Consider the following 14,676-nt stretch of genomic DNA (forward strand, 5'->3'; position numbering starts at 1 on the left):
ACTATTACTCTCAGTAATCAAACTAAAGACAAAAAAGCAGAGACACAGAAGTTCTAAACAACATCCTCAACCATTTGACTATTTTTATATAGCACTGTAGTCAAACAAAAGCAAAATATATTTTCAAGTACACATGGAATGTGTTAATCAAAAGCTACGAAAATCTCCTAGCATTTGGAAAATAAACATAACTTCTAAATAATTAATGATTCAAAGAGGAAAATAGAAAATACTTTGTACACATAAAAAACCTGTTAGAGGCAGCTACAGCAGTGTTTAAAAGAAAAATTATTGCATTAAAATGTGATAAATGTTAGAAAAGAAGGTTCTGTATCAATAGTATAAATGTCTGCCTTAAGTCTAGTAAAAGAAGGGCATATTAAATCTGAGGAAAGGACATCATAAAGATGAAAAATCAGAGACACTGAAAACAGATTAGAGAAAAATCAAGGAAAACAAAAGATACTCTTTGAAAAAAATCAAGAAAATTAAGAACCCTCTAGCAAGAATGATCAAGATGACAAATTACTAATATCTGAAAGACAAGATATAATTACAGACCTAAAGATATAAAAATAACAAAATTATACTATGAAAAATTTTTATAAATTCAACAACTCACATGAAACAGGAAATTTTCTTACAAGACACACACTACCAAACCTCACTCAAGATCAAATGTACATAGCTGGATACAATGATACACACCTGTAATCCCGGCTTCTTAGGAGACAGAGGCAGGAGGATCCTAATTTCCAGGCCAGCCTGGGCAACTTCACAATAACTTGTCTCAAAATAACAAGCAGCTCAGTGGTAGAGCACCCTGAGGTCAATCTCTAGTACCATAAAAATAAAATACATAACCTAAATAATCTATGTACAATAAAGACTCTCAACAAACTAGATAAAGAAATTCTTTAACCAGACAACTATAACATACAAAAAAACTTACAGCTAATATCAAACATAATGATGAAAGAATGAGTGCATTCCCACTACAATCAGAAATAAGATGTCAGCTCTATTCCTATTTAATTTCATACCAGAAGTCATAATCACTGTGAAAAAGGCAGAAAAAGAAATAAAAAAATACAAATTGGAAAAAAAAATTAAGCTAACTTTATTCACAGATGACATGACTGTCTAGGAAGAAAACTCCAAGGAATCTACTAATGTTTTTAAAACTAACAAATAAGTTTAATTGCATGGCAGGATACAAGTTTAATATACAAAAACTGTAGAAATCAAAAATTTGTTTCTAAGTACCATTTATAATAGCACTGAAAAATCAAATATTTCAGGATATACCTAACAAAATATGTAAAGAAAAAGAACTACATAAAGGGAATGACAGAAAATTTGTGCTCATGGATCAAGACATTCAATTTGAGGGAGAATCCAGAAGAAATATCTGTAAAAATCAACAACTCTTAAAATTTATATAGAAAAGCAAAGGAACTATAATTATTAACATAATTTTAAAATAGAAGAACACTGAAGCTCTCATCACCTGATCTCAATTAACTATACTACATTAGAGACAGTAGCTTCTGGCTAGATTCAGAGATCAATGGGAAGTAACAGAGTCTAAACACAGGACCCCCAGTATGACCAGTTGATTTTTGACTATGGTACAATAACATTTAAATGGTCAATAGTCCTTTCAACAAATGGTGCTGGAACAATTGGCTATCCATATTTCCAAAAAAGTGATCCTGGACATAAAACTCTTATTTTATACAAAATTTTAACTCAAAACAGTAACAGACTTAAAAGGTTAAGAAAAAAAAAAAAAAAAGTTGTGCTCTATAAAAACGTAAAACTTTTGGGCTGGGACTGTGGCTCAGCAGTAGAGCGCTCGCCTAGCAACTGTGAAGCCCTTGGCTTCAATCCTCAGCACCACATAAAAATAAACAAAGTAAAGGTATTTATTGTGTACAACTAAAAAAATGTAAAACTTTGCCCTGAGACACTGATAAGAGAATAAAAAGTCAGAATGGGAGAAAAATTTTGCAAGTCATAAATTTGATGTAGAACTTATATTCAGAATATATAAAGAATTCTCAAAAGTTGCCAATAAGAAAATAAGCAACCCAACTTAAAAATGAGCAAAGTAACAGATACTTCACCAAAGAAGATATACCGATAGCAAATGAGCACATGAAAAGATTCAACACAATTACTAATTACAGAAATGCAAATTTTAAACCACAAAATGATAACTACTACATTGCAACTAAATATCTTACAGAATAGATGAGGAGACAAAAAGAATAAAAGGAACTGACGGTACCAGGTGCCAAAGGGGATGCTTAACAATGGGAACTGATGGTGGGAATGCAAAATAGTTCAGCACTATGGATATTTACCCAAGGGATATAAAACACCTATTTTCACACAAAAACCTGTACTGAATGTTTATAACAGTTCTAGTCACAAGCACCAAAAGGGGAAACAACTCAACGCCCTTTAACGGGTAATGGACAAACCAGTTATGGATTGCTCCGCAAAATGGACTACTATATAACAGGGATGAATCACAAATGTATCACGCTAAATGAAAAAGCCAGATTCAAAGGCTACATATAACATTTTAGAAAAGGCAAAAGCTGCACAGACAGACTAATGATTATCATAGCTAATGGTGTGCAGAGGGATTGATTACAAAACACAAAGAATTTTTTATTTTAAAGAGAGAATAGTAGAACTGTTCTGTATTTAGATTGTGGTAGGGAATACATGAGTTCTAAATGTATTAAACCTTATTCACACCAAAAAGTGTGAATTTTATACTATGTCAATTAAACAAAAAACATGTGTTGGTCTTTTAGTTTAATGGGCCTGTTCTGATCCATGCATAATATTATATCATTGTTTAATATATATTCACTGAGTTTGCAGGTCTTTCAAATGTTGACAATTACCACTGAATTTCATGCAGCCTCTAGAACCTCCAGGAAAAAAGAAAATTAATATACCTAGTATTATGAAAATAATTTTGGTTTTCAGACGCTCTAAAAGGTTCACTTTAGAAAACCTTAGAAAACTACCAATCTAAATATACGAATAATACAAAACCGAAGACTTTTAAAAACATGTTCTTTCTCATAGCTATGTATTAATAATACTAAGTCTGTCAAATCATTTAATCAATCATATTATATATGACTTATAAATGATGAGGAAAGATACTGTTTGCTATTGTATATAGGTCATGATAGATAAACCTTTTTGGCATAACAGTTTTTATTTTCTGAGGAAAAGGCAAGGAATCAACTAGTAGGAAAATTTCTAGAGGGAAATCTGTCATGCTGCTACAAATGCAATTTTAGAATCTGCTGTACTTTAACACATGTCTTGACAATTTCCTGTTTCTGTTAAGAATCAGCTAAGTAACAATACCCAAGTGACTAAGTCCGGAAGTTTGGTAGGGTTACAAATCTCTCAGTAAACAATGAAGGGAGAAAAAACCCAAATAACTAACTTTGATATGTTATAAGTAAAGCAGAAAGACAATTCATAATAAGATGATTCTTATTCTGTTCAATTTTTAAGCCCCAATATCTTGTAAAGTAATTTTTACTATTAAACATTCATAACTAATAAAGCAAATTCCAACCATTAGGGAAAAAAATCACAGGTCAGTTAGAAATGAAAGCAACTTAAAATCGATGTTTTTAAGATACGGGTCAAATAAAATGCCACCTTATTCTATTCACTTTGGGAAATAACATTTTGAAAACATCTCCAAGAGAAAGGAAAAAATTATGACAAACACAAAAGTACTGTGCATATTAAAATTCATTTACTTATTCATTCAACAAATGTTTACTGAATAGTTATTATACACTTGAGGAGACTGAGCTAAGGAATGGGAATAAAGAAAGGTATATCAAGCCAAAAATCTTCTTACTCTCAAAACAAACAAAAATCTCAACTATAATCTTATTTCTTCAACAAACTTATTAATGTCTTATATATACAAGGCATTACTCCCTATGTGATTACTTTGCCAGGCATCACAAAATTTTACTTATTATCCTCTCTGAATTACAATCAAGATCACATTAAAAACATATCACCATTTTATAACAAAGAGAATATTACATTTCATATTACAATTTTTAAAAGCCATTATATTACTACCAAAAAAAAGCAAATAATCTTGTTAATATATGATGAGTAGACAGGTATAAACCACCAACTTTGAAAAAGTCTAACACTTTGAAGAATGTCATAATTAACACATGAGTACATTAACTGTTCTAACCTTTATTGTACTATAGCAATTAGATATAAATACGCTCATAATTGACTGTAATCATATTTTTAATATTTATTTTTTAGGTGTAGATGGACACAACACAATGCCTTTATTTTTATGTGGTGCTGAGGATTGAACCCAGGTCCCACCCATGCTAAGCGAGAGCTCTACCGCTGAGCCACAATCCCAGCCCCCATATTTTTAATTTTGTTAATTGTGGTGAAATAAATGTTATGGACTGAATCTTCCCTCCTTTCACATTAAGGCATTTGAATACAGGATCTTTAAGAGGTAACTGCTAAAGCTTTTTCACTGCTGTAACTAAAGGACCTCACAAGAACAATTTTAGGGCAGGAACAGTTTATTTGGGGACTCATGATTTCAAAGGTCTTAGTCCATAAGTGGCTGGCTCCTTTCCTCCAGGCTCAAGGTGAGGCAGGACATCATGGTGGAAGATTGTAGCAGAGGGAACCAGCTCACATGATAAGAAAACAGACAGACTTCACTTGCCAGATAGATACTCTAAAGCTATGCCCCAATTCCCACCTCCTCCAGCCACACTCTAGTGCTTCCACTCAGTTAATCCTTATCAGGGGATCAATACACTGACTGGGTTAAGACTCTCTTAACCCACTCATTTCTCCTCTGAACCTTCTTGTATTTTCCAAACATGAGATTTGGGGGGACACCTCGTATTCAAACCACTGCACTAAGGTAAAACAAGGTCATAAATGGGCTTTAATCCATTATGTCTAGTGTTCTTTTAAGACATCAAGACACCAAAAGACACAGGGAGAAGACAGCCATCTAAAAGACCAGAAGAGGAAAATAAGCCAAAACCCAGAAGAGAAGGAGGCTCTCAGAAGAAACCAACCCTGATGACACACCTTGCTCTCAGATTTCCAAGCCTCCCTAAACTGAAAATTTCAATAGAAAAGTAATTTCTATTGTTTAAGTCACCCAGTCTGTGGTACTTCATTAATAGCAACCCTGACAAATCAATATAATACACATGAAAATTACCATGTGAACTATTTTTTGAATCAATTAAAGAAAACGGTTTTTGTAGTTGTAGATGGATAGAATGCCTTTATTTTATTTTTATGTGGTGCTAAGTGCCTCTAGGCAAGTGCTTCAATTCTGAGCTACAGCCCCAGCCCCTGAACCACTTTTATTTATTTATTTATTTATTTTAGTTGTAGATGGACACAATACCTTAATTTTATTTGTTTATTTTTATGTGGTGTCAGGGATCAAACCCAGTGCCTCACGCATGCAGGCAAGCACTGAATCACAACCCCGGACCCCCTTGAACCACTTTTAAGTGTATAGTTCCATGGCATTAAACACATGCATGCTGTCATGTAACCATTTCCACCATCCTCAGAATACTTTTTATCTTGCAAAGCTCAATCTCTGTAATTATTAGAGGGTAACTTTTTTATATATAGTCAAACTAACAATCAAGTGTGAAAAAAGAATGAAATCATTTTTAAAACATGCCTTTTCAAAAATTTAATTCCAACGTATGTTTACTCAGGGAACAACTAGAGGTGACCTAATGAAGAAATGAGAGGTGACCTAATGAAGAAAAGCGGAGAGAATTTCCAAGATGCGAGTAAAAGGAAATCTAGCTATGAAGCAGACCTAGAAGAAATAGGTCAAATCAGAGTAAGATTCCAGAAAAAAAGAAAAAGTGAATAAATCATGTGACAAAAATGAACATGTGAAAAATTATAGAAATGTAAATTTACAGAACTGCTGAAAGATATAAGACAGCTTTAAGTTCAAAGAAAGCGAAAAAATTTTTTACAATGAGAATTTCATAAGTTTTAAGAAAAATTAGATTACAAAAGGAAGGAAATTTAATCACAAGAGGTAGATCAGCTGTATAACACATGGTCACAGTAATGAAAACATCAAATCTGGACATGTTATTTCATGAAGACAATAGGGCTAAGAAAGTATTTTTTTAATGAATATCTTCATTTATCTTAAGAGAAAATCAGAAAATGTGTAAACTTAATGAAAATATAATATAGACAATATTACTAAAACTAGTCTAGACATATTCAATTTGCTTTCTCACGAAATACTTAGTTTTTAGTCACTGTTTTGCCAGTAGCTATGATTCAGGGCACGTCACATCAACCTCCCTGACACTCTTATTTCCTTATCTGCAAAATTAAATATCAAAAGCCTTTTTATCTTTTATTTTTAGTTTCGTTTCTGATAACTGTTTTTCCCATAGCTTTACTGAGGTAAAACTAAAGTACAATAAAATGCACATATTTGAAGTATCTAATTTGATCAGTTTCAACATGTATGTAACCAATGCAATCAATATAAAAAGCATTCCCATTAGTTTTTAACTTGAAATCATGCAGTCCATGATTCCTTCATGACTTATTATATTAGAAATCAATCACCTTAAGATATATAGAATTCCACCCCCACGAAAACTACTTCAAAATTAAGTAGCACACTTATAAATATCTCTGAGGTCAAGGAAGAAAGCACAAGAAAAGTAAATAAAAAGCACTTTGAAATAATTGATTATAAAAGCTTAAAATATCAGGATCTCTGGGATGAAAGAGTACTCAGATGAACATTTAGAACTTAAAGTACTTATATCAGAAAGAAGCTAGAATAACCATCAAATTATTTTCAAATTAAGTAGTAGGAAGAAAAAAATAAGAGTAGGAAAAGAAATATATGAAATAGAGAATACAGGTAAAATTTGATAAAAATCAAACAGGTCTAATCCAGATAAAAAAGAACACAAAAAAATTAGTATCAGTGGAAAGGGAGCTATCAAAATAATCCTGCAGATACTAAAAATATATTAATTGTATGCCAACATGTGTAACAGCTTACATAACATGGTCTATTAGAGAAGGATCTGTGTACTGCTGAGAAATATATTCAGTCAGTGATATATTTCGTCTGTTAAGTCTAAATTACTGATTATATTAATTAGTTCTATAGTTTCTTTGTTTAAGTTTTTGTTTGGAAGATCTATCCAGTAGTGAGAGAGGTGAGTTAAAGTCACCCAGTATTATTGTGTTGTGGTCTATTTGATAACTGAAGTTGAGAAGGGTTTGTTTAATATACATAGATGCTTCATTGTTTAGAGCATCAATATGATTGTTATATGACTTATTGATGTTTAACTCCCTTAAGCAGTATGAAATGTCCTTCTTTGTCCCTTCTGATTAACTTTGGCTTGAAGTCCACTTTATCTAAGGATAGAAATCCCTGCTTGTTTACATGATGCATGTGAATGATACATTTTTTCTCATCCTTTCAACTTCAGTCTGTAGATGTCTTTGCCTATGAAGTGAATCTCTTGGAAACAGCATATTGTTGGGTCCTGTTTTTTAATCCAATCTTCCAAGTCTATGACTTCAGTTGATAAGTTTAAGCCATTAATGTTCAAAATTTTTGAATATGATTTGTGTTCCTGGTAATTTTGGCTTATTAATTTGACTTAGTTTCTCCTTTAATTGACTGTTCCTTTAGTGTAGTTCCTCCCTTCACTGGTTTTCACTTATTTTTTTCATTTCATCTTTTTTGGGGGGAGGAGACCTGGGGATTGAACTCAGGGGCACTTGACCACTGAGCCATATCCCCAGCCCTATTTTGTGTTGGTTTTGTTTTGTTTTTGTTTGTTTGTTTTTTTAAGAGACAGGTAGCACCTGACTAAATTACTGTGGCTGGCTTTGCACTCAGATCCTCCTGCCTCCGCCTCTGGAGCTGCTGGGATTACAGGTATGCCCCACCACACCCAGCCTTTCATTTCCTCTTCATGGAATGCTTTGTTGAGAATATTCTGAAGTGCAAGCTTTCTGGTTGCAAATACTTTCAATTTTTATTTATCATGGAAGGTTTTTATTTCATCTTCAAATCTGAAGCTTAACTTTGATGGATATAGGATTCTTGGTTGGCATCCATTTTCTTTCAGAGCTTAATATATGTATGTTATTCCAGGACCACCTAGCTTTGAGGATCTGGGTTTAGAAATCAGCTGAGATCTATACTGGTTTCCCCCTATATGTTATATGATTTTTTTTTCCCCTCCAAGGCTTTAAAATTCTATCCTTATTCTGTATGCTAGGCACTTTCATTATAATGTGCCTTGATGTGGGTCTGTGGTAGTTTTGCATATTTGGGGTCCTATAAGCCTTTTATATTTGATTTTCCACTTCATTCTTTAGATTTGGGGAATTTTCTGATATTATTTCATTAAAGAGATTGTGCATCATTTGGTTCATGTGCCATGCCTTCATCTATCCCAATGAATCTTTAAATTTGGGTCTTTTCCCGTTATCCCGTAATTCTTGGAAGTTCTTTTCATGATTACTTAACATTTTTCTCTCTGTGGTCAACTCTATTTTCAGGATTATATATTTTGTCTGCATTGCCTGAGGTTCTGTCTTCCAAATGGTCTAGTCTGTTGGTGATGCTTTCTATTGAATTTTTAATTTGGTTTATTATTTCCTTCATTCAAGGATCTGTTGGGGTTGTTTTTGTTTTCAGAATCTCTCTTTATTGAAGTGATCTTTTGCTACCTGTATTTACTCTCTTATACTGTCCTTTACTTCACAGATCAGTTTAACTATATACATTCTAAACCTCTTCTCTAACATTTCTTCCACTGTGGTATCCATGGATTCTGTTACTAGAGTATCCTGGTTTGCTTCGAGAAATTTGTTCCCTTGCTTTTTCATGTTGTTTGTGTGTCTACCCATGTAACAGAGTGGGCCTAAGTCAGCAGTTTCTACTCTGTGGATTACAGTGTCCCTGAAGGTTTCCAGCACCTGCTTAGGTGGACACAAATAATAATAACCAATGCAAATAGCTTACAGCATTAAATCAAATACTTCCTACTAAGACATTTGCAATGTTAATTATCATAATAAGCAGAAATGATATGATCAGTTATTGCCTATAATAAAAACAGCAAGTTTGCAAAAGCATTTACATTTTCAAATGGTGGACTGGGAGACAACAGAAGTGACACAGGATGTGATGATTATGAGGGAGGAGAGAAGACAGAAGAAAAAGATTAAAGGAAGAGTGAGAAAACAATAGACATTGGCTGTTGGCAGAAAAAAAAGAATCAAGGGAAACAAGAGAAAAATACATAAAGCAAAAATTTTTAAAAATTTAAAAACAAAAATACAAAACTAAAATTACTAACCAAACATCCTACTTCACACACGAAAAAACTAATTCATGTAAAATAACTGACTTCAAAAACACTAGAGAAGGCAAAAAATACAAAGGAGACTTTATCGTCTCAATAGGTTTAGGTGGGTTCTCCTGGATTGCTAGAGTGAGAGCGTTAATCTCATTGGCGGAGTTCCTGGAGGCAGGGTTTAGGCTTAAGAAGACTCCAGGCTCTTTGCTGAATGCTAACTGGTCTGGAGATTTTAAATCAGTGTACCTCCAGCACCCAGTACTTGCTGGTCCACACTGAAGGACTGTATCTTAAGGATCTCCCCTGGTTCCCACTCATGTGGTGGGGTAGGTACCCAATTCTTAGTCCCCTACATCACCTGCAGACGCCATGATTCCTGTTCTTGGGTTCAGTCTCCAATCAATTTCTCTGGCCCAGCCCTTCCAAGTTCCCAGTTAGATGCATCTCTCCCAGCTGGTCCTGTAACAGTTGATAGGAGGGAGAGGGGTAGAGCTGGGTGGGTTTCCACAATGAGTTGTCCCCTGTGTAAACCTCTCATGTCTGATTTTCTCCTGTCACTTAAGCACACTCTATGTCATGTAGAGTGTTTTTACTGGGCCTGCATTTTGGGCCAAACTCAGTTGCCACGAATCCGCCCCTCAGCTGCTGTCCTCCCACAAGCAGCTGCAAAATGGTTCCTTCGTCCTCTGCACGCTACCTAGAGAGATGGCAGCTTCCTTCCCTGCACACAGATATTGTGCAGTGTTTGTTTCAGGTTTACTGGCCAATGTCCTTGATCTCTAAATGCTTTGTACCCAGACACACCTTGGGCCTCCCAAAAATGAGGGTTCCTTTAATTCCCTTATCCCTACACTATGTTCACGAAGGGACCTCTCTGGCTGGAGTTTCTGGCCAGGCTTGGCAACAGCTGTGCCACTGGGGATTCCTTATTTTATTATATCCAACCTCCTGTGTCTCCAGTCTGCTTTGAATGTCCAGTTTTAAATTCCAGTAAAGTCTCCCTGCCTTTTTTTGTTGTTGTTGTTCGCCCACCTTGCTGAGAAGATGCCTGTTGGTTTTCTTGGTTTCATTCCACGGAGCAGCCCAGAACACAACCTCCTCTATTCCACCATCTTGAAAACCCCCAACCTTTTTTTTTTGAGCACCAAATTATATCCTAAATTTTCCCTTAAATTTTCTAAATAAATTCAATTTTGTTATCTCTTAAAAGTGTCACTCCAAGTTGTACATATTTCCAAACACAATTAATAGAACAAAACTATCATTTTCAAGCTTTATGCTACTAATAAGGTTTATAGGGAAGAGGGATGGGAAGGAAAAGGAGTGGGCAGGGGATTAGCAAGGATAGTGAAATGTGATGGACATCATTATACAAAGTACATGTATGAAGACTTGAATTGGGTGTCAACATACTTTATATAAAGAGATATGAAAAATTGTGGTATATATGTGTATTAAGAATTGTAATGCAAAGAAAAACTAAGTACATGTATAAAGGCATAAAGTGGCATGAACATATTTTATATACAGAGGTACGAAAAATTGTGCTATATATGTGTAAAAAGAATTTTAATGCATTCCACTGCTGTTGTGTATTTAAAAATAATAAAATCAATTAAAAAAATAAATAACCTGTAAAAAAAAAAATAAGGTTTAAATTATGTCAACTCTTTTAGCAACCAAATTCTCCTGATACACACAAATTTTTTGGTTACCTGAAGTTCCAGGCATATTTAACTTGTTATTAATCATAACTAGTGTTTTTCTTTCTAATTGATGTCATTAATTCTAATTTCCCCTCATGTCTTCCATATGCTTATGTATTATTCAAAAATGTTTCAGGGCTTTACCAGTTAGATCTATTAAAGTTTATCATGGGTTGGGGATACTGCTAAGTGGTAGAACTTATGCTTACAATGAACAAGGACCAGGGTTTACTCCCCAGCACCAGCACAAAAAAAAAAAAAAAAAAAAAAAAGTTTATCATGCACCCCATTATCCTTTTGGCCTATACATGCCACCAGATCTATTAGAGTTACAGAGAACCAGTATGCTATTAGAGATGCCCTGGGGTGCCACAAGACATCAAACACATGTTCTAAAGTGGGTGGGCAAGGCAAACCTTTACTTCTGGCAGAAAGGCGGACTATGAAACTTCGGTGGGCAGTCACCTGCTTTTATATTGAACCTAATGCTGCTCTACCCTTCACTCTGACTGGAGGAGCTGGGGTTACAATCTATGCGACTGGCTAGTTTTAGAATTAGGGCAAACAAAAGGGAAGGGCCACAATTGGTCCAATTAAGTCTGAATACTAGATTTTGAAAATGAACCACCACACTTTCTATTTCTCACAACTATTACTTTAAAATCCTGGCTATGAAAGTGCTTTGTATATTCTACAGTATGAGAAATTGAAAGTCCAGTGGTCCATTTTCAGAATATGGTATTTAACCTTAAATGTAAAATTACTTGGGGAAAAGCAGCAGAAGGGGAGAGCAGAGTGGAAAGTTACAAGCAGATAACACCGGAGTACGAAAAATTCACAGTTCTTGACAAACAGGAGTTCAGGGTAAAGGGGTCTCCCTATGTGCCAAAAGGCACTCAATCCAAAAAGTCCTTCCTGCACAAGAGAACAAAGGAAAGTAAGAATGACTAGGGCATATTTCTTTAAATAACTCAATAGGAGACAGTAAAACCTAGGCCACCTTGGGGAAATGTATGCATCCCACAGTACTCAGCCAATGAGGATCCAAGGTCCTCTATATGACCTTGCACTCCAGGGAATAAAATGCTGATTCTAACTGCTCTGGGGTGTGCCCACTTCCCCCAGACACCTGATCTTGCAAGATTGCCTTTTTGCTATACCTTTTTTCTCTTAGTCTATTCTCTGGGTTTGGACAGGTGTGTTTCTTACCTATAGTAATAATCCATTCACCTTTCCCACAGACATTCTGTTTTTATGTTCTGTAACTGGATCATCAATCCAATGATGTGGATTAAGTCAATCCCCACACATCTCAAATCATGCCCTTTACCTTCTTAAAAATAAAAATGAGCTACATGGTCATAAATGAATCAAAGTACCTCACTACTATATTAACTATAACAAGCTTACTTAAAGTAGTCTCTTCTATGTGACCTCCCTATTTCTGGTCTCACCCTTTCCTAGTGGAAGCTTTTAGTTATCTTATAAGAAAGGGGGGGGGGGAAATCTGACATGTGAATTCTTTTTTAAGCACTTGCTAACTGACTTGAAAGTTAAAGAAAAGGTCTCAAACATAATGTGAGCTACAATAAACTTACCATTCTTGGGTTCCACAAAATCAAGGAGGAAGAGCTAAAGGCTGTTCTAACTCTAATGGAGCTTAAAAAGTCATAAAAGGGGGACTGGGGTTGTTGTAGCTCAGTGGTAAATCACTTGCCTTGCATACGTGAGCATCAGGCTCTAATCTCAGCACCACATAAATAAATAAAGATAGTGTGCCCATCTACAATTTAAAAAAATCTTTTTAAAAAAAGTCATAAAAGGACTCTGGAAAGATGGCACAGTAGGAAGCAACAAAAATCTGTCTCTTCACCCAGAAAACTATTGTACTAACATAATCTGTCTAATTTAACTATTTTGGAACTCTGGATCTGGAGTCTATTCCAAGACAAATTCCAGGAGAAGGCTTGGAAATAAACTGCTGTTAATTTTAGCTCTCAGTTGGGCAGTGACTGACTTGACTACACCATTCCCCAACACCCAGGAAGCTATGCATGTGTTCCACAGTTTGTGGAAGGCTAGGGTGGGCAATAAAGATCTTGTCCTCCAAATATCTGGAATCTGTGTTCAGATAAAATGGATTGCTGCTTCTCCTCTCTGACACAGAGGCAGGCAGCCATTGTTTCACATCCTCCAAATTGTTGTAAGCCCTTCCCCTTTGGGCTAAAGGAGATTTAAGGGGCCAGTAACTTTTATTTTTCCTTCCTCCTTCATTTTTCTGTTTTTCCCCTTTGGGAGTTAAGATATTAAAGAACCAGGAAATTTAAAAGCAACTGCATAATTAAGAAATTTAGAAAGTCACCATGATTGCCCAGGAAAATTGCAAGCCCAGAAAAGACACAAAAAGATCTTTGAGTTTATACATACCTCTGACTGATTCCCAGCACAGAGATCACCTATAAAAACAAAAAATTTAAAAAGCAAGAAAGGAGGGAGAGATGAAGAGAAAGAGGAAGACAGGTAGAAAGTTAGGCAAGCAAATAATAAAAGAGCAAACCTGAAGAGGGAGAATCCGATTCCTAGAGTTACCACATTAGATTCAAATGTACAGTTTTAAAGCACAAAAGATACCAAGAAACAGGAAAATATTATCTATACAAAGAAAAAAAAAATAGGCCAACAGAAACCTTTCCAGAGAAGGACAAGAAGATGGATCTACTTATTTACTAGACAAAAAACCTTAAAAAAATCTGTCTTAAAGGTGTTCAAAGATCTAAAGGGAGACATGGAGAAAGTAAAAAAAAAAAAAAAAAAATGATGAACAAAATAGAAATATTAGTAAGGAGATAAATATTAAAAAGGAAACTCTAGAAACAAAAAATATCATAGCAAAAGAAAAATTCACTGGAGGGATTCAATGGAAGATCTGAGTAGAATAAAGAACCAGTACATATGAAACAAGAACAATTTAAATTATCAAAACTGAGGAACAGAAAGAAAAGAAACTGAGAAAAGTGAACAAAGGCAATGGGATCTGTATGAGAGAACCAACATATGCATGTGAGAATGGCAAAAGGAGAAAAGTAGCAAAGAGATTATTTGATAAAACTTCTCAGATTTATCAATGACACGAATATATACACATCTTAATAATAAGTTCAAAGAACTCCAAATTGGTAGGATGAACTTAAGAGAGATTCACACCAGAAGCACTCTGTCAAAAGCAGAGAAAATCTTGAAGAGGCAACTCATCACATACAAGGGATCCTCAACAAGACTGTCAGCAGATAATCAGGCCAGAATGTGGTATACTGATAAATTTAAAATGCTGAGGGGAAGAAGGGGGCGGGGGGGACTTTCCACTAATAATCCTGCATCTGGCATAATTTCTTCAACAATGAGGGAGAAAGTAGATTTTCCAAGATAAACAAAAGCTGATAAAACTTATTGCCTTTAGACCTGCTCTGCAAGAAATACTAATGGGATCTAACTAAAATGCTTTT

General features: G+C 34.8%; 1 protein-coding gene across 1 annotated transcript in view; it reads right to left on the reverse strand.

Moving 5' to 3' along the window:
• The window catches only part of Nck1 (NCK adaptor protein 1), a 38,555-nt gene extending 27,806 nt beyond the window's left edge, over positions 1-10,749 (reverse strand). Inside the window, exon 1 of the mRNA XM_015487013.2 lies at positions 9,826-10,749. The gene's annotated coding sequence lies outside the window, so the exon portion shown is untranslated. The remainder of the gene's footprint in view (positions 1-9,825) is intronic.
• Between the last annotated feature and the right edge of the window lie 3,927 nt (positions 10,750-14,676).

Source organism: Marmota marmota, unplaced genomic scaffold (assembly GCF_001458135.2).
Source record: "Marmota marmota marmota unplaced genomic scaffold, marMar, whole genome shotgun sequence".
NCBI classification, from domain to species: domain Eukaryota; kingdom Metazoa; phylum Chordata; class Mammalia; order Rodentia; family Sciuridae; genus Marmota; species Marmota marmota.